We start from the raw sequence: 7,966 nt of genomic DNA, 5'->3' as shown, positions 1-7,966 counted from the left end.
AACTGTGTCCAAGGTAGCTGAAAAATACACTAATGGGCGATGAGCGCCTCCATGGACTTGTGTCAAGACAGACAATTAACATGCATCACGCTCATGACAAAACAATGTGAAAGACTTTATGTAATCAGGCATACCCAACGTTGGAGCTCTGTGCAAACTCTCTCTCAACTCAGTGAATGCTCTCATTTCATCCTGGTCTAGCACTATGGGATCAGTGACTTCCTTATGAGTCAGTTTCAGCAATGGTCTTGAAATGACTGAAAAGTTTGGGATCCATTGGCGACAATAGCCCACCATCCCCTGGAACATCCTGACATCTCTCTGTGTGGTTGGGGGACTTATCTGCAGTATCGTTGTAATCCTTTCCCTGGATATCTTTCTTGACCCTCTCTCAATCTGGTGTCCCAAATACTTCACAACCTTCCGACAATACTGCAATTTCAGTGGTGACATTTTATGGCCATTCTTTCCCAAATGGTTCAACAGGGCAATCAAGTCATACTTACACTTGTCCCTTGTCCCTTGTCTTGGACGCAATAAGTAAGTCATCAATGTACTGCACCAGAGTCGATTGGAATGGCAATTCCAACGACTCCAAATTCTTTTTCAAGATCTGGTTGAATAAGGAAGGTGACTCTGTATACCCTTGAGGAAGTCTACGCCAGCAATAGACTTGATCCAGAAATTTGAAACAAAAGAGAAATTGGCTATCCTCATGAAGAGGCACAGAAAAGAACGCTTGGGACAAATCAATGACCGTAAACCACTCTGCATCACATGGAATCTGGAATAGTATCACAGCTGTATTGGGCACTATGGAACAACACTTGACCACAATCTAATTTATTTTTCTCATATCCTGAACAATCCGAACCTTCCCACAGGGCTTGTTCAAACCCATTATTTGTGAGTTACATGGACTGCTCAACACTTCTTTCAGAACCCCCTGCATCATAAAATTTGCAATTATCTGCACCACTTTCATCAGGACATCTTGTACTGTGGAAGTTGAGGGAAAACTGTATTCGGCTTCATGGTAACCTTAACTGGCTCCACCCCTTTAATAAGACCTACTTCCTTTCCAGTCAAAACCCACACTTTCTCTTGCACTGTTCCCTGCAAATCAGGATGGAGCTCCTTCACTGTGAACATCGGGAAAACCTCAACCAATGGGTGCTCCTCATTCATATTTTTACACTCTATTTCTGGTGCTTGGTCTTCCTCATCATCACTATTTGTCTGTGTCTCGGTTCCATCATTTGAGCAAGTAATCAAACACTTTGTTTTACATAGCAAGTCCATTCCCAGTAGTAATTTATACAGTCCCTGGAAATTGCCAATCTTGATTTGCACTGGATCTGTAATCGGGTTTGTCAGATACTGGTTCGCTACCCCCACAACCTGAACTGTTCTTCCTGAAACGGGAAAATTTTGAACTTCTGCACTTCTCGCTGAAGAGCATGTAGCTCCTATGTCCACCAAGAATGAAACTCTGTGACCAATAACCTTACCCCTTACAAATGATCCTCACTGATCTACTTCTAGAGAAGTCACAAGCACACATGGCTCCTCACCTGAAACACCACTCGTCCATTCATCATTTATTCCATCCTCACTGTGTAATGGGAATTGGTGCACTGTGTTACTACTTCTGTCTTGTCTCTGACCTGTGACCTGTTGAGAAAGCATCATCTGTTGCTGCTCTATCGGGGCTTGAGGTATCTGCATTTGCTGTCTAGGTACCACAGGAACGTGCTGCTGCATTGGCTGCAATTGTGATACTTGTGCACCGGGCATTTGCACCTGTTACATGGGCTGAAAATGCTGCACTTGATTCACATCATTCTGAAAATTTTGATTAGGACCCCTTAGTCTCGGGCCTCTAACATTCTGAAATGAATTGATGTCATTACTCTGCTGAACAACACCTTCCTGCACCATCATCGGACACTCCCGCTTCCAATGTCCCACGGCTCCACAAATGTGAAATGGCAATAGCTTCTTCATCCCCTGCACATCATTCTAAACCACTACAGTATTCAAGTCTAGACCACGATTCATATTGCCTCCATGACCTCTACCTCTTATCTGGCGCTGAAACATGACATTTCCCTGTTGCTGCAGCATCTGCTGCACAAAATTTCCTTGCACTCCTGTTTGAGCTGCTTTAATCTGCATCACCATTGCCTTCTCTTTCAACTTTTTCTGCTTCCACTCAATCTCATCACTACAGTACTTCGCATACTGCATCACCTCATCAATCGGCTTCGCTTGCCATCAAATCAAATGACTCTTAATCATTTGACCAATCTCAGGTCTCAATCCTTCCACAAATCTGAACACAAAATGCAACATGTCTTTCGGCTCAATTGCTTCTCTACCACTATACTCCTTGAATGCCTTCAACAATCTCTCAAAGTACGCATGTATCGACTCCTTTGCTTCCTGCTCTGTCCTGTCAATCAATATTTTTGGGCGAAATCCTCGATTTCAGAAACTCAGTCACCTTATAGTAATATTTCCTTACCTCAGGAGACGGTGCGCCTGTATTCTTATCTCTCTCTGGTTCACTTGTTGGCCAGTCTACAGTCCTCTTACACTCGGTCCATAAGTCAGCTGGAAACACTATCTCCAGTAATGTGTTTAAGTCCTCCCACAAACACTTCGCAAGTTTCACAAACCTGTCTGTCTGCTGAAACCTCCCTACTGGCTTCTCTCTCAATTTTTGATAATCATTTGTAAATGATAGAATGTCACTTCTGCTCTAAGGGGACATGAACAAAGTTTCCCCCTGGAATTTCCTTCATTGGTAAAATCTTTTCTCGATTTGTTTCATGCTGTACATTCTCAGTCAACTCCAAAGAATCTCTTTTCTTCTTGTCTCTTTTCTTTACCCATCTGCCTTCCCATTTGTCTAATGCTCCCCAAACCTGAGCACTCTGCAGTAATTCTTTAAGGTGTTCCTTCATTCCGGCCAACCTCATGTGTTCAAAATGCTTTGCCTCAAAATCTAATTTGTAACTCCTCTTCAAATGCTTTGTCTTCTCAATTTCTATGTCATGTTTTTCTGCCAAATCTGCTAACCTCTGATATTCCTTGCTCACCTCTCTCATAATCCTTCGGCACAAGTATCTCAATTCTGCCTCTTTGTAGGATTCTAACCTATTTACACCCATCGTTCCCTCAATGAGTTCACCCGCTTCCATGCCTAGTCTGACACAATTCAAGTGTTCTTCTCCCTTAGAGGCATTCTGTGGGGCATTCAGCTTGTCTAACCATTCAGTTAACTGCTGAGCTGTCTGTCCCTGCAACAAAACGCTACTCGCTTGGACCGGTGGCAGCTACTGTGCCACTGTATTCCGAGTCTGTGGTGTCAATAATTTCAGGCTCTGACCTGCATTTGGTCAAGTCATGGCATCTGGAAGTGCAACAAGTAGACTAAGATCTAACAATGATCTTGATCCGTCAAAAGTCTGACCCACAGAAGAGACTATCTGAACTTGTTAACTATGTCCTCCTCTCATTAGAATTTGGGCCATTGCTCCCTGTTCACTCACAGTCGGTTTCCTTTGTGCAAATAATGGAACCACTGGACCAACAGTAATTGGCAGCGATATTACATCCAGGGCTGCTCTAGCACCTACACTATGTGGGAGAATAACTCCAACACTCTGATTCATTATCGGAGTCAAGTCCGACTGTGTCCCTGACATTGGCATAAATCTTGGCATTACCTGCGGCTGCACTTGGGGCAACAAAATTGGAGTCGGGTCAGTCTGGACCAGTATTGGTCTCGGAACCACCTGCTCTATAGGCACCACTAAATTAGAAGTTGTCTCTAAAATGGGGCTAAATTCTCTGTATCTGTGGCGGCTGCATCTGTGTCTGCACTACAGGAGTAGTCGGCACATTAGAACTACTTTCCACCACATTCAGTGTCAGGTTAGCATTAACATGTACCGGACTCATTATCCCCGTTACCTGTGTCGGGGCTGTCGGATCAGCACTAGTACTCGGACCACTCTTGTGTACTGTATATATGGTGGTGGTCGGTCTCTCAGTATCTGTGTAACGAGATCTTCATTATCTGATTCCTCCTCACCTATCGAAGACTTTCTAGCTCCCTTACTTTCAGACAAACTTCTATTAGTCTCCCTAGTCACTTTCTTTCCTTCCTTCTCATCCTCCTGTGTAATCGCTGGAAACAATTTAACTCCCCTCAAAGTCTCTGATTTCCATCTTTTCTGATCCCAATCCCATTTAACCTCCACTAAAGTCTTTTCTACCCTTCTCATTCTTCTCTAAAATTTCAATTGCTGTTGCTGTCTAGCTACCAGCTCCCAAACTGCTAATGCCTCAAACTGTGCTGGTCTCGGAAGGGGCTTCGATTCATTTAGCGCTATCTGCAATTCCTCCAAAATCCTCAAATTAAATGTCCCATTTTCAGGAAACGCTAAGTTCCCATTTTTCTCTGTCAACTTGCACCATTGCTTTAAACAAAGACAAGGCGTGACACCTCTCTCCTCCATTACAATGTAGGTTACACTCGCTTTAATGTACGTATCTCCCCTTAGGGCACTTTTCAATGCTTTGAAAAATGTAATCTTTCCTACTTTTGTTTATCCAAAATCAAATCAGGAAATTACTTTTAATCCCAAGATTCCTTTCACCCATGTTCTCAACCAATTGCCTCTCACGGACGGCTGCCAATCCGTGCGCGACCCTTCTCACTAACCAACCTATCCCAGAGTGGCTCCAATGATGTCACACTCACACGTACTGCGGCTGACAAAGTCTTGCAGCTCATCCTCCTAAACTCCAATCCACACAAAACGAATGCAAAATATTGCGAGCACTAATCAAATAACAAAAAAACTGAAAACAAATCTGCTGGTTCACTACAGGAAAGGTAACACAATTGCTTTAGAAACCTTACAGATTTTCACTGAGAGCTCCTTTCATGCATGCAGCTATTCTTCTTTCCCGATATCCCAGATTTGCAAGCAAAATTCGACCTGCAAATTTTACCCTCAACTGGTCAAAGGGTCTGTCCTGGTGCAAATAGGACTTGCCAAATCTCAGTCGAAATTTCCTCTCGCCCACTTTAACTCACACAATGGCTTGTTGACCACACCAGATCAACCTACTAAACCAGACAAATTACAACATATAACAAAGTGTCTCATACACTTTTCAATATACTCCGGAGTCCTAGATCATGCAAGGTCTGTACATCAACAACCACATGGACAATTTTGAGCACAAAGCACCACACATGTGAAGTTCAACGACTTCCCTACTCTCACACTGGGGAGTATGCACACTCCTACTAAAACTTAATTTGGAGTACGCAAACTCCCTAAAAACCCTTGCAAAACTCACAATTCACCTGCGATTTGCATAAGCTGTGCAAGCACAACTTATTTCTCTCACTCTATCACTAGAACGCCGGGAACATCCTCAACTACCACTAGCAGGATCAAGGATCTGGGAAAGTCATTTCTAGGCTTAAGGGGACATCATTTTCTCTCCAATTGTCATTTTGAAAAACAAAATCCAAATCTCAATAATAGTGAATTCTCGAAAGGACCAGCTTCAAACAGCTATCATCACTGGGGGCACCTGTCACTGTAAAATGCACGTTTATCATGGGCTCCTAAGAAGACAAATCATCGGTCTCTTTACCACAACTGTTAACAACTATCACTCTGTACTGGACAACACAAAAGGATGATGGATCGAGTGCTGAACAATGCAAACACTCACCCCCAGTCACAGATCTGGGTTTAATCCATTGTTCTTTTGCTCACCATGCCACCCCAGTTTGGACCCAGCTATATGCAAATCAGCCCAAACTGCCAAGCCAGGTCCTCCCGGAACCGGAAACAGGCATCCTGGGGCTGGTTTCAGGGTATCACCCTTCATCAGCCAGGCTAGCTTGAATCCAGTGGCACAGTGAGCAAGGGACCCATGTCTGGGCATACCCTTCCCACTTAGGGCAACTTTAGCAACACAAAAGGATGATGGACGGAGTGCTGAACAATGCAAACACTCACCCCCAGTCACACAGATCTGGGTTTAATCCATTGTTCTTTTGCTCACCATGTTGGACCCAGCCATATGCAAATCAGTCTTGACCCTCTTCCTCATGAGAACAGCCCACCCAAACTGCCAAGCCAGGTACTCCCTGCACCGGAAACAAGCATCCTGGGTCCCTTCATCAGCCAGGCTAGCTTGAATCCAGTGGCAGAGTGAGCAAGGGGCCCACGTCTGGGCATACCCTTCCCACTTAGGGCAACTTTAGCAACACAAAAGGATGATAGACGGAGTGCTGAACAATGCAAACACTCACCCCCAGTCACACAGATCTGGGTTTAATCCATTGTTCTTTTGCTCACCATGTTGGACCCAGCCATATGCAAATCAGTCTTGACCCTCTTCCTCATGAGAACAGCCCACCCAAACTGCCAAGCCAGGTCCTCCCTGCACCGGAAACAAGCATCCTGGGTCCCTTCATCAGCCAGGCTAGCTTGAATCCAGTGGCAGAGTGAGCAAGGGACCCACGTCTGGGCATACCCTTCCCACTTAGGGCAACTTTAGCAACACAAAAGGATGATAGACGGAGTGCTGAACAATGCAAACACTCACCCCCAGTCACAGATCTTGGTTTAATCCATCATTCTTTTGCTTACCATGCCACCCCAGGTTGGACCCGGCCATATGCAAATTAGTCTTGACCCTGTTCCTCATGGGAAGAGTCCAGCCTGAACTGCCAAGCCAGGTCCTCCCTGGACCGGAAACAAGCATCCTGGGACCGGTTTCAGGGTATCACCATCATCAGCCAGGCTAGCTTGATTCCAGTGGCACAGTGAGCAAGGGACCCATGTCTGGGCATACCCTTCCCACTGAGGGCAACTTTAGCAATACTCTGTACCGGACACCAATGGCAAGCTCTTAAAGAGACAAACCATCCTCTGCTACCACAACTGTTAGCGCGTTGGACCTTAATAAGTATACTTAAAAGGGGACGCGAATAGGTCGATAAACCTTTTGACTCGTATTAAGAAGTTCTTACCATAGCTCCAGTACATGAATCAATAATGAATACACGATAATCAACAATCATTAGTAAGCAATAAAATCAATGGAGTCAGTAAATGTCACGCACCATGACCTTTCAGCCATAAATAACCACACCTTTAGTAAAAGTTTAGTATGTTTAATTCCCTTATATTAACACTGCTAAAGTCATGTAGATTAATCTCAAAATCAAATGAAACATATATATGAACAATACTGGTTGTCCAAAGTGGCTGAAGAAACGCAATCTAATCAAAGCTTGAATCACAACACATTCTAGAGCTACAGTGCAAATCAATAGCAGAGTCAGCTGCGACAAAGTTATAGCATACATAGAATTTAGAAAGGTAATTCATCAATCAATAATCCCTGTAATTTGTCAGCCATTTATGAGTGCCCTTAACTAACGTCAAATTAGCATCAGCATGTTGGACTTCATGCAAATCAATTTAGAACACAAATTTGGAAAAACATCTAACTATGGGCCTGCAAAACAGCGCAGTTGGTATCTAGAAAGAAAAGGCATAAAATGCATAACAGTCATGTTTCATCATATCTACCTATCCTCGGTATGGGTCAGCAAAGCAGAATCAGTCTTTGTCCTCAGGTCATCAGTCGATCAGCAAAGCATCAGGCTCGCAGTCAGAGAGTATGAACCAATGACAGAATGAATCTCGAATCTCTCCTCTAAAGTCTCTTCTTCTCAAAATCACAGTAATTCTGAATAATTCTCCTCTGTCGCGTTGTAATGTCAAAGTCACCTAAACTATCCCCTAATTCCCTTTTGGTCAGTTAAACATATGTTTATACTTTATTCAATAATATTTTTACACCAAATCTATGAATTCTAATATTTCTCTATTCACATGAAGTTGATTGGTTCACT

This window comes from Pleurodeles waltl, chromosome 3_1 (genome assembly GCF_031143425.1).
Source record: "Pleurodeles waltl isolate 20211129_DDA chromosome 3_1, aPleWal1.hap1.20221129, whole genome shotgun sequence".
In the NCBI taxonomy this organism is placed as follows: Eukaryota; Metazoa; Chordata; class Amphibia; order Caudata; family Salamandridae; genus Pleurodeles; species Pleurodeles waltl.
The sequence above is the reverse complement of the archived record's forward strand: the minus strand, read 5'-3'. Positions refer to the sequence as shown.